Genomic DNA, 13,008 nt, shown 5'->3' on the forward strand with positions numbered 1-13,008 from the left:
GTAGTCAAGGACGTATTTTATATACGTCTTTGTGGTAGTATAGTTATGACAGGACTATCAGTGTAAATGAAACCGACATAATGACGACAAGTGTTAATCAATAAGGACTAGAAAAGGGTAATCATCCCCATCAATCACCCCCCCTGAGATCGATCTGGGCCTGGGGAAGCTGCCGTGAGATATACCCATAATCTTAATTAAACGCTCATTGATGGATCTGACGATCGGCAAACCGGGGTCAGATTACAGCCAGACAATACTATCCACATATGATTCAAGCTACTCTGGCCTTTATGTGACTTTTATCCTTGTTATTGTGGATTTTAACAGCCAAAATAATTGATGTTTTAACTTCAAAACATGAAACTTTCTCAAAGTAACGTTAATTATGATAAAAACAAATTAAAAATCTATTGCCTGGACTTGAGATGTCGGAACAAAAACCATTTTCATAAAAAAATTGAGAACATGTCTGCTGAACTCTCTCGTCTGTATTCACACTACGATATTACAAATGGCAAAAGAGTATCTATCGTAATTTAAAGCTGAGTTGACACATGGTTAATTAACAATTAATGCTCAAATGAGACTTCTCTTGCGATGTGATTCGCGAAAAGTAATTTGGATTTGTTCAGTCTTGGCCCAACTAGTGTGCGAGGCGCTCAGACATGTCCATCCTCTTTAGTTTATTTGCTGACAAAATCGATATTCGATTGCTGGAAATGCTTTAGTTACGCTTGGTAGCATCCGCTTATGAGCATTGCGGTTTTTTTCTGGTTTAAAAATATACCAATTCAGGAAGAGACTATAAAGATCGATTAACATATTTGATTCCGTTGATGTGTTAATCAATTGGATGAAATGTCAGTCACTGTCACTGAAAATTAATTTCTTAAGACGTTTCAGAAGGACCAGCGTTATAGTGAGTAATCCTCCAAGCCTTGATCGCGCAGATAATAAAAATTTAATCCTGTGTTCTCTCGTCATCACTTTAGGTGGACACCACTAGGAGCACGCTTACCTGTTTATCCGGCGCCAGGCGGCTTCTGGATGCGACATCTGTGTTTCACCAACTAGTAAGTGTTTAGTGATCAGTATATTCTAGGATTGTTTTCAAATACCTCTTCTTGCAGGAGACCTCATATTGATGAACAACCCCATTGTGCATTGGACTTTGGTAAGTTGTCTTTCGGCTGGGATAGGCCCTACCTACGGGATTTTCAAATTGACCCAGTTTGATGTCGGACATGTCGTCACGGAACGGATACCGATGGAGTCACCAGCTCGCATACCTGTGATCGGTCGGTTGAGAAGATCTAGGATGTAACACATTTCTGTTTAATATTATGTGATTGGGGCTCTAACAGACGAGTGGAATAGACGTGTGGAATAGACGTGGATAGCTGTTGTGTGTATTTGTTGTGCTTGGGGGTACTTTTAACTTTATTTCCCCTCATGTGCATTTTCTTCACACCCGACAAGTTGTTCAAAGTAAGTACGTTCATTTTTATCAGGCGTGAATTCCAATAGATCTCACGCACAGCATTCTATCGTTGGTTGTCTTTAATACCTGACTGTGTGGGAATGCTGATTGTGCAGGATGCAGTGAACTGGGGGCATGTTTGTCATGTTCACTGAAGCGCAGCGTCTAACTTGTGGGACGAACAGGTAGTCACTCAGGTGTGTGGCTTCATCGTATCGCTGCATCAGTGTTCTTGTGTTCAAGAAATGTAGATGAATTGCATGAGGATCATGCATCAAATTGCTGGAAAGCATGTGCAAATATTGTGCATGTGAACAGCTGCGTTTTGGTGTAAAGTTTTGTTAAGAATTCGCCAATTTTCACTGATTTGTATCATTTATTGAACTCATGACAATAATCTTTTCAATGTTATGACTTTGTTTTACAATATCAGTTCATATGTAAACAGTACCTTTAAATACTTGAATATTGTGCAAAATTTAGTTTAGAACAGTTGCCTGAAGTAAGTGGCTATATTTACTCCTGTGAGTCTAAACTCTAAAGTATATTTTGTCAGAAGATCCATGCTTACAGATGCCATATAGATAATTGTACCCAGTATTGAAACTTGACATTATTAGAATGAAGACAGTTTTCAGATTAATACATAAAGTAGTTTCATCATTTGACAAAAGAGTAATATGTATTTGGGGAATCATCAATACTTATGAAAGGGTCACATGAAGCCTAGAGCTGAAAGGATCAAAAGTAGTGAGCAAGTTTTTAAAGTGCATTAATAGGATGCCCAGATCCTTGTTATTGAGAAGAGTGGAAGACATCTTGTTAGTAACATTATTATGATGAACTAAGGATAGGGGCGGATGCTGAAGATAACCCAAGTGTCTGGGGATGCACAGAGTCATCTGACCGTTGGCGTGATAATGGAACCTGATCCTACTAAAACACCCCCGAGGACCCTTGACCATGATGCTTCAGTCTGTACTCTTTAGAATAATGAGACAGATGCCAAAATGAAGAGGGGTAATGAAATGATCCATTAGTTAATTTTGAAACATTTAATTGCATTGCCAGTAGCACTGATGTATTGATGGTAAAGTTGTAAATGTAAATGAAATGTTAATATATATTATCCAGCATTATGTCAAATGTCTCACAAGTTCTTTGATATTGTATGATATAATTTTGTTCAATTCCTATTCAAATGTAAACAAGCTATGCTGAGATGCTGTTATCATGTTTATGCTTTTTTTATTGAAGTGAGATAGTAAGGTACATGAACATTACATGTCAGTGTAGGCTTCGCTTCCTCTTCACTTCTTTTCACTTGTCCTACATCCTATTTTCATCACATTAAAGTTCTGTGTGCTGTCAAACAAAAGGTTTAATCTGAAAATAGCATTGTATTGTAAAAGGAGTTTTGCAAAAGGGGTCAACCACAACACACATCTGTCCATGATTTCAAAGGAAATAGTTGTACACTAAAAATAAATATATAATGGATTTGAGTATAAATATGTATTATATTTATGCGTATATGGCTGGGATCGTGGTAACGTGAGTGGTCTTCTTACTATATCTCAATCTCAATCAATGCTACAAAATGTGTATTGTGTCTGTTCAACCTTTTAGTTAGGATGTCTATGCCAATGTAATTTTGTAAGAGGAAGATGTATTATGTTTTTGCAAATCCTTTTCAAGTTAAGCTGAATAGTATGTTTGAACTAGACACTGTTTTCAAGTCATGGTGGATCCTGGGGTCTGTTAGGTTTGCCTCTTCAGTCTTCAGTATTTGAACATGGGTTGACCTAACTCTGTAACTATTAACATCAGAGTCAAGGACCCTATGACCTTCATTCTTTCATTCAGGCATTGATAAATCTCAACATTCAACTTGTATATTATCATTCAAATTATGCAAATTATTGAAATTGTTACAGATTTAATTTGTGATGGGGCATAATTACTAAACTATCCCTGGAATAGGTGGAAGGTCCTGAGAGGCTGGGAACAAGGCTTCCATTAAAGTTGATTGGTTATGGTTGCATTGTTCTTCTCCATATCATTGTGAGCTGGTCAGTCTCTGGAGAGAAAATGAGCAAAGGAATGATGAATAAAATATCATCCTGTTTAGCTATTTCTGCATATTGGTCGTTTGACAGAACTATCAAGAGATGAGATAGCTTGGGGGTTACGCAGGCGCATAAGTTCATGTAGGCCATCCTACTGCACTGCTCATTCTGAAATGTGTGAAGCAAGGTGTCCTACGGGAATCAGAGAAGAAATTAAGGGTGTGAATATTGCAGATTTTATTGCAGATTAGAGATTTGGTCATCGAACATGTTAAAATATTATGGTCATCTCGGGCAAGAAGCAGTGGACTGTATGAAGATATTATGGTCCAATCTGAGTTCCTTTGCAGGAAATGACTTCATCTTCAAGATGTTCCCATGCATAAAATTGTTTCACTTTCTATTAGACTAGACTTCATCTGGGTTGTCATTGTTACTAAACAGCTTGTTGAATGACTCACCATGACGAATGGTAACATACATGATCATATGTCCATGACTGATTGTTGGGATGAGTTATATTTAGTTATAACTGTATAGTTACCAGGGGAAATTTACTGTTGATTTGAAGGATGTGAGCTGGATCCTGGTTGCATGTGAAAATTATAAATACTCCATGAAGTCATGAGTTGCTTCCCTAACTAGGTTGCATCACATTACCTTTTGCATTGAAACAGTTGGTAATGTGCATTTAGTGAAGTGGAATTATATAATTTTTTTAAAGATAATCAAGTCCAGTAAATTTAGGGCATATAATGTTATATCATGGCTAATAAAAAATATTGTTTGTGAAATATTATTGTTGCTAGCAAAATCTTTGTTTCACTTTTGAACATTTGCTGTATGACAAGAAATTCCTTGCTTGACAATTCTCTGGCTTATTCTGGAGGACCCATGATTTTTCTGAGGCATTTGTGCTGGTGAACGATCTTTGTTAAACTGTGTACATGTGTGTTGTGCCCCGTTTAAGAGATTTAAAGGAATAAACTTCCCCAAAACATGTCTTTTCAGAGATACTTATGTCTTGTTTAATTTGGCAAGACTCTGAGACAGTGCAGAGTAATTCAGTACTACAGTAGGAGCCACCAGGAAACTCTTGTGTGTTGAGTGCTTGTTATTGAATAATCAGATAGAGAATGTCAAGAAACCTTTCATCTCTCAGTGATGAAACTGTAGCTGGAATGATGTTTATTCATGGCTTGGGCTTCTAGATTGAATGTGCCTTTGTAGTTATGGAGGTTTTGATGATCAATGTCATTGTTTTGATGTTTGCAAGCACAATTGTATGAACTGTGTTTGTTCATAATGGTTTAGCAACAGCCACCTTTACATTCAAATATTTTCACTTCAGAAAACATGCAACTGATCAAAAGCTCCAAATATGGTGAAGCATTCTCTCATCAAAGCAAGATTTTAGATTTTAGTCATAATCAGAAAGTCGCTATCAGTTCTCAATCGGGGACAAAAATTGTCTATGTTCAGCTTCAGTATCTGCTTGAACATCTAGATGGAATTGATCTTGACTTCACAAAGATCTTTGTCAGAACATATCTGAGCCTTATTGATTGACGTGACTGAATTGTCTGCTTCACCATTTGTATTGTTCATCAGTCTGTGACCTGCCTCAACCTGGCCTCATTCTGATACTAAAGTGAAGTGCTTCCTGATTGCGATCTTGTCATTAATGTGCCTGTGGTGTGAGCAGCCAGTGTGAGTCAGGGCTAATATTAGACACAGCATGGTCAAATCCAACCCTGCATGCACCCCCAGGCTGATTTCACACGATTGTTCTTCAAATTTATCCAGACTTTATTTCTCAGTCTTGATTAGCGTTCATGAATTCATGGCCTGTTGTCCTGTCATCTTCAAACATCTTCAGATTGATGTCCAGCAATGCTGCATTACAAAACTGAATATTGAAGAGCTCATAAAGTAGTTTCATCTCAGTAGAAGAACTGACTACAGTTATATCATTTCATTTGGTTGAAACGTGAGGACACAAACTATGATCATGATGTACATGAATGAAATGGAGGATTTTTCTCAATCAGATAAGAGATATCCGCATGACACACAAAACATGTTCAATCATTTTGACTGCGATATTCTCTTTATTCTGTTAAGAATGTAGAGATAAAAATACACCTGAAAAGCACAGGCCCTCGTGTCTTTGCAAGGATTAACGATGAAAAAAATATTGTTTTTGAGATGACCCCTGACTCGAAATGCTTCACAGTACAGTACATCATGACAAGGACGGACACTTCGGTGCACCCCACCCGACGCAAGAGAAGCAAGCCCTCTGGTTGGTCAACGCTGCTAAATCTGCACATTCTGTATAAATTCTCAGGAATTTTTACTTTCATCGATTGCTTGACTTTTTTTTCAGCTATCTCTTCTCAAAAGAAAGAATCATTTGTAAATGTCTCTTTATCAAACATCAACCAACCAGAGGACTTGCTTTGACCACACACCCGTTTTGTGCGGATATATCGTCAGCCATTTGTGGTTAGATCGTTTAGTTGAGAGTCAAATTGGGTTTCAATCGACTTGCAGAAATAACAATAAAGAATTGGTAGGTGTTATGAGTGGTGATCGATAGGCCAATCATCCATGATTATGTTTACATTAAGTTTTAATCGATTGTATGTGATCACATTTTTGCATATATTTTATAAAATATTGTCGCAAAGACACGAGGGCCTGTGCTGAAAAGGTCAGTTTCTCAGTTGTGTGAAATGAAGTGTTAGTTCTTTCACCGTGCTCACATGATAAAATGATTTATGATTGAACTTCTGCTTTATTGAGTAAAATAGTGAAGATCAGTAACAAATATGCAAGAAATGTGTTTTTTTAATCATCACCATTGTATTTACTTTTGCTCAGATGATTTGTGTTAAAATATTTTAAGAGACCATTCAGGGTCGAGTGTTTATTTGAAAATGCACCTTTTCTGAGATATTACCAGAACAGAACAAACATTTTATGTGTTCCTGATGACATTACTGCAATTACTGAATCAAAATAGAATCAGTTACTAACATTTAAGCTGGAGTATTGTCATCAGAGACACTTTTTATACTGTGTGATGTTAAACCATAATACCATGTCCTCAAAGGGTAAGCAAGTAGAATTTTTGCTTTCTAAGACCAGAGACCAATGATGTTGCGTCAGACCGTCCCTTTGCAGTGTCCTTATAGGGCCATGTGCAGCTCCTACTGTTATCGTGGGTTATATTACTATATAGTAGTCATAAGTACCCTGGTGACACATAGGATACAGACTGTTCTATATACACACAGATTAATGCAGAGACATGAATGTCCTAATCAGGGAAGTTATCCCTGTACTCACATAATCGAGTGTTTATAGTCGTTAATGTAAGTAAGAGCGTTGGATTATGTTACCTTCACTTGTACATAGATTTGAGCCTTGGTGTGAGCTCAACTTGACCTACATTGATTGCTACCTTACTTGTACTGTATGAGTAGTGTGCGGTGACCCAACTACGGTTTTCAACAATCATGTTGAGTGCATCTCTTGATCAAAATTAATTTAAAAATCATTTGTAAACACTTCTCTTGGTTTGAAAAGTAATCCATTTTGATGTTTGAACAGAAGTTCTACTTTAAAAACATAAATCATTACTTCTTTTTCATAGAGATCGTCCTTGGGGTACATATTATGCATTTTCCGGCTGAAAATGTCTTGTGACAGTTGTATCAATGTTTTTTAATAAAAATATTGTACAATAAATAAAAATCTTTTTATTTATCATACGGCCCCCACCTTGTTGAGTTACCTCCCGTTGCGCATGCGCACCAACTGGGTAAGCACCTAGGCCCGTATCATCATTCCTTCTGCTGTCACTGCCTAGACAAGTCGCATGTGTCGAGCAGAGCTGTCCTCTTGTGAAATTAAGGAAATGATGTCCGGGACGCCACCACCTGTATGTATGGTCTTTATATTGTCCTTGCAAAGGAACAGTAAAGCTTTGTGGTCGGTTGTCTCCTAATTGTGACTTTGTATTCAATTATTTTACGCTAACTCTTCCATGGCGGGAAGTTTAGCGTGCCACGTGGTTGTAATATTATTGCGTTTTAACCAACTATTTCTTCCCGTGGTCGCCTTCACGTAATTTTCAATGTTTTATAGTGTATCTTATGCTGCTGGTCCGCCGTTAGCTACATGCTTGCGTGTTGCTTTCAGGCGTTTTCCGGTTGTACTGTCTGCGGGCAGAGTATTCCCCGTGCCGACAGGCATGATAAGTGTCTGGTGTGCCTTGAAAAAGGCGGACACAACCCTGACACCTGTGATATCTGTATGGATTTTTCCCCCCGAGCCCAGAAGAGGCGGGCGGCTGACTTCCTATTCTATCGGGAGATGCGAGAGGCAGGAGGGGAACTGACCCAGGCCCTCCCCTACCGTCTGGGAGCGACGCTGTTTCCTGGGGCACAGCAGGTCATCCGGGAGGCTGCCGCTGCAGCTACCTCCTTCAAGGACTCCAAGGCCTTGTTGGAGCAACCGCGGGCTTCTCGCCCCCGCGCTCACGTTCCGGCTTCCACCTCCGGGGTAGGCGGAGGAGCCGTCCCGCCAAGGGTAAGGGCAAGGAGCAGTCCTCTTCGACTGGCTCCCAGCCTTTTCGCGGGAGGTCTGCCCCCGACCTCCCGTTAACCCGTCAGGCTGTAGACCAAGACGTGTGTCACTCCCAGTCAGCTCCGCTACTCGGGACCACTCACACGCTCTTACCCACAGTCCCAGTGGGAGGCCGCCTCTCTCTATTCCTGCCGGAGTGGGAGAAGGCTACAAACAACACTTGGGTGCTGTCCACCGTCAGTGTCGGTCATCTACCACTGTGGAAGCGAGGTCCGCCAGACTTCACCGGCATACGCCGCACTCCGGTGCCGCCATGTCAGGTCGAATGCAGGCGGACATATGCTGCTGACAGGTCCAGGCTTTGCTGGACAAGTCCGGCTATCGAAGTGCATACCACCGGGCGAGGAACAGGCGGGATTTTACTCCCAGTGCTTCCTCGTTCCGAAGAAAGACGGCGGGTTCCGTCCCATTCTCAACCTCAAGGGGTTGAATCGCATGCTAGAGGTTCCATCCTTCAAGATGGAGACACTGCTCTCGGTGATCTCCTCTGTTCAACCCGGCGATTGGCTCACGTCAATCGACCTAAAGGATGCGTATCTACATGTGCCTATACATCCATCGTTCAAGCAGTACCTTCGGTTCTCTTACGACAGGATGAATTACCAATTCAAGGTGCTCCCATTCGGCATATCCACTGCCCCCAGGGTGTTCACCAAGCTCATGTTAGTCCCGGCTACCCTCGCTCACTCGCAAGGAAGGCGTTGTTACCCTTACCTCGACGACTGGTTGCTCGGTGCACTAACACAGCCAGCGAGCCTAGATTCTACTCACAAGGTGATAGACATTCTAGTTTGACTAGGGTGGATCATCAACCTCAAGAAATCCGACCTGGTACCCACCCAGGACTTGGTTTTTCTCGGGGCGAGGTTCCAAACTCACAAGGATCTTGTTTTCTTGTCACCCGACTGGGTGACCAGAGTTCGGGAGATGGTGTCTTCGTTCCTCTCCCAGCCCCAGGCACCAGCACGGACTTGGCTCCGTCTACTGGGCCATATGGCGGCGACTATCTCTGTCGTGTGGCGGGCGCGGTTGAGGATGCGCCCTATACAGCAAGCTTTGGCGAGTCTGTGGGCTCACTCGGAGGACCTGGAGCAGAGTCTCACAGTCCCCGGGTGGTTGTCTCCTCACCTTCAGTGGTTGACCAATGTCGGGAATCTCACCAGGGGGGTCCACTTGGAAATCCCGATGCCAGCTCTTACAGTTCAGACCGATGCGTCCCTCACGGGCTGGGGGGTGTTCAGGGCAGTCTGTCGGTGTCCGGACTCTGGTCCGAAGCCGAAGCCCGCCTTCACATCAACGTGTTGGAACTGAGAGCTGTGTGGTTGGTTTTCGAGCGCTTCCGAGAGCATGTCCAGGGCCAGGTGGTTCGTCTTCAGTTGGACAACCAGACGGCCATGTCGTACATCCTGAAGCAAGGCGGCACGGTGTCCCGAAAGGCTCCTCCGGGAGACATGGGACTTTCTCCTCTGGTGCGACGAGTCGCGATTGTCAGGTACTCCCTGTTTATCTCCGGGGCTGGAGAGCGTCGCGAGAGCAGACGCTCTCTCTCGCCGGATCCTGGCCCTTGCAAGACGAGTGGATGCTCGACCGGCAGATATTCAGAGTTATCTCCCAGTTGTACGGGTTGTTCCAGGTGGATCTGTTTGCGTCCGGCGGGACGAATCAGACACCCGTGTTCTGCTCTCGAATACCGGACCCGAGGGCGTTGGCTGCCGACGCCTTCCTGCTGGATTGGACGGGCAAAGTGCTCTGGGCGTTCCCGCTGTTACCACTCATTCCCCGTGTCCTCTCCCAGCTGTCCACCCAGCCAGCTCGGCTGCTTGTGCTACTGGCACCGCTTTGGCCGTCACAGAGCTGGTTTCCGGTAATTCTCAGGTTTCTGGCTCAGCCTCCTGTTCTATTACCTTTGCGACCGGCTATTCTCACTCAGAACGGAGCCCCCCACCCCAATCCAAGGATTCAGTGGGTGGCTTGGCCTCTGTCAGGTCTAGCCTTGAAGCACGCGGAATTCCTGCAGCAGTTGCAGACACAATTCTGGCTACGAGGCAGGATTCGACAAACGTTCAGTATGAGGATAGGTGGTCCAGCTATGCGCGCTGGTGTTCAGATAGGGGGATTGCAGATCCCTTTTCTGCGGATTTAGTCCGAGTATTGGAGTTTTTGCAAGCTCGTTTGGAAGAAGGCCTGGCGGCTTCGACCATCCGTGGCTACTCCACCGCTATTTCCACTTTTCACACCCCTGTCGATGGTGCTCTTCTGGGGCAGCACCCTCTCGTACAGCGCTTTTTAGCTGGCGCGGATCGGGTTCGACCTGCTGTCAGGCGAACCAGCCCACCTTGGGATTTGTCAATTGTGCTCGATTGGCTGTCCGGTCCTACGTTCTCACGTCTATCGGCTATTTCCATTCAGTTGTTAACATGGAAGGCTGTTTTTCTGGTGGTGGTAACATCTGGGCGTAGGGTAGGCGACTTACATGCTATGTCGTCCGACCCGGCGCTGACTGTGTTTCACACTGATCGTGTCAGCATTCACCTCCCGGATACGTACCGCCCGAAGGTCGATCACGCTTTCCATGTGACAGCTCCTATCGAACTTCCTACTCTTACCCAGCCTTCCACATCGGGGACCTCTCCACGAGCACTCACCCGTTGGATGTCCGTAAGACTCTCAAGGTCTATCTCAAAACGAACACAAGGGATCCGTCATCGGGGTACCCATCTGTTCTGCTGTTACGGTGGCAGGAAGGCTGGGGAGCCGGCGAGCAAGCAGACTTTGTCTCGCTGGCTCGTCTCGGTCATTTGTGCTGCATATCAGGCTAAGGGCAAGCCTCCCCCTGAGGGGTTGAAGGCTCACTCGGTCAGGGCAGTAGCCACGTCAAAAGCTTTTGCATCGGCACTCCCCATTGAAGAGATCTGCTCTGCCGCTATTTGGAGCCGGCCTAGCACGTTTATTCGGCACTATCAGCTCGATACACATTCCCGTGATCGTGGGAGCTTTGGCCGTTCTGTTCTCTCCAGTGGACAGTGTCCTGCCACCCTGATCGAGTGAGTCTTGGTTCATTGGTTTTGTTGACGCTGCTGTTCAATATTGTGTTTATTGACATGTCCGCTGTTGGGTGTTTTAACCTCCTTTCGATCCTCTACGGAGAATATAGGTCGGTAGTGAGCATTTTTAAATTCCCCCCTCCGGTGCTCTCTAATCGACACAAGGTGGGTGGGGTTTTGTTTACATTCGCACCATGTGCGAATTCTTATGCTAACCTGCGAGGTCGTATCTGAGTACATCTCCTCCCTGTCAGTTACCCTCCCATAATGCCTCTCGCGGAAGCTCAAACCGGGACATGTGACAGGTGAGTGATTATGGCGTCTGTTACATTATTCAATTAACGATAGCTATTTGTATGTGCTTTTACAGAATTCCCTCCTCCCTGGCCTGCGGTCTGTTGGAGTCTGTGTTTATGCATAATATGTACCCCAAGGACGATCTCTGTGAAAAAGAATTAAACAAACCTGAAGAGGTTTTCAATTCTTTGAAGAGAGTCGTCCTTGGAGTAGGGCCTCCCGCTTCCCCGCAATTCTGTTCACTGATTTATTCAGCAGAAGGAATGATGATACTTGCCTAGGTGCTTACCCAGTTGGTGCGCATGCGCAACGGGAGGTAACTCCACGAGGTGGGGGCCGTATAATAAATAAAAAGATTTTTATTTATTGTACAATATTTTTATTAAAAAACATTGATACAACTGTCACAGGACATTTTCAGCCGGAAAATGCATAATATGTACCCCAAGGACGACTCTCTTCAAAGAATTGAAAACCTCTTCAGGTTTGTTTAAATTTATGTAAAGTAGCTTGTCATTTAAAAATTCAGGTCATCTTGATATTCATAAGCTATCTGATGCTGTACAGTGTCCTAACGTCACATGTACCTCAGTCGGGAGTAGTGATTGCAGATACAGATAAGATAAAGAGGTGATTGCCTCACACTGGCCATGATTTAAATCTCTCCCCTTTGTATACACAACTCATGTAATAGGCTGTAACTACTCTCATTATGGAGTTTAGGTTATAGGAATTCCAGTAGTCTCACTTGATTGGCTGGAGAGATGCTGATTGCCTAATGACTGGTAGTGTGAAATATGAGGATGCTGTTGACCTTATGACTTATCACAGTTCAGGGTCACACAAGGGCCTTCTCCTGAGTGTGTGGGATGCCCATAGCATTGATTTAGTCACTGACGGACAATAAACTGACTGTACACTTGCTCGAACCAGATTTCTTCTATAAAAGACATGCCCATAAGAATAAGAGAGACGTTTGGTTTCTAGTTTACATTTCAAAATGAACAATATTTTAGCAATCATTATAACCCTACAAAATATATTTCTTTATTTTGGACTTTTCAAGTTTGGATTTTTTTTGTGTTACATGGTCAAAGTGACACTATAAAAGCATTACAAATGTGTCACATTTTTCCAATTTTCTTATGCATGTAATATGATCTTCACAATAACCAATATAGCAGTTGTACAAGGTTATAATAATCAGAGGATTAGTCTAGAGGATAGGTGGAACTGGTGTTTTAAGTTAAAAGTTCATTGCCAAAGCATGATGTGTCAACACTGAGAATGTGACCCAAAGGTGCTTCCTGTTTCATGTTGGCAATAATGTGGCTTGTGCCAGAGTCCTCACCCCAGCTGACTGTCATACACTTATTACATACTTGCTTTAACCTTAACCAGAGGAATTTTAATGGCTTCAGATAAAAGCTAATAGGTTGCATGTTATTTCTCCCTTAGG

General features: G+C 43.1%; 1 long non-coding RNA gene across 4 annotated transcripts in view; it reads left to right on the top strand.

The window, feature by feature from the left end:
* The first annotated feature begins 1,042 nt into the window (after nucleotides 1-1,042).
* LOC124273053 overlaps nucleotides 1,043-13,008 on the top strand; it is a 47,370-nt gene continuing 35,404 nt past the window's right edge. Inside the window, exon 1 of one of the 4 annotated variants that reach the window (XR_006897530.1) lies at nucleotides 1,043-1,076. This is a non-coding gene — a long non-coding RNA (uncharacterized LOC124273053). Of the gene's footprint in view, nucleotides 1,077-1,158; nucleotides 1,178-1,298; nucleotides 1,496-13,008 lie in introns of those variants that run through there. The other 3 variants (XR_006897532.1, XR_006897529.1, XR_006897531.1) reach the window with 3 other exon arrangements.

The sequence above is a fragment of the Haliotis rubra genome, unplaced genomic scaffold, assembly GCF_003918875.1.
Source record: "Haliotis rubra isolate DU_JTF1 unplaced genomic scaffold, ASM391887v1 Scf176, whole genome shotgun sequence".
NCBI lineage: Eukaryota > Metazoa > Mollusca > Gastropoda > Lepetellida > Haliotidae > Haliotis > Haliotis rubra.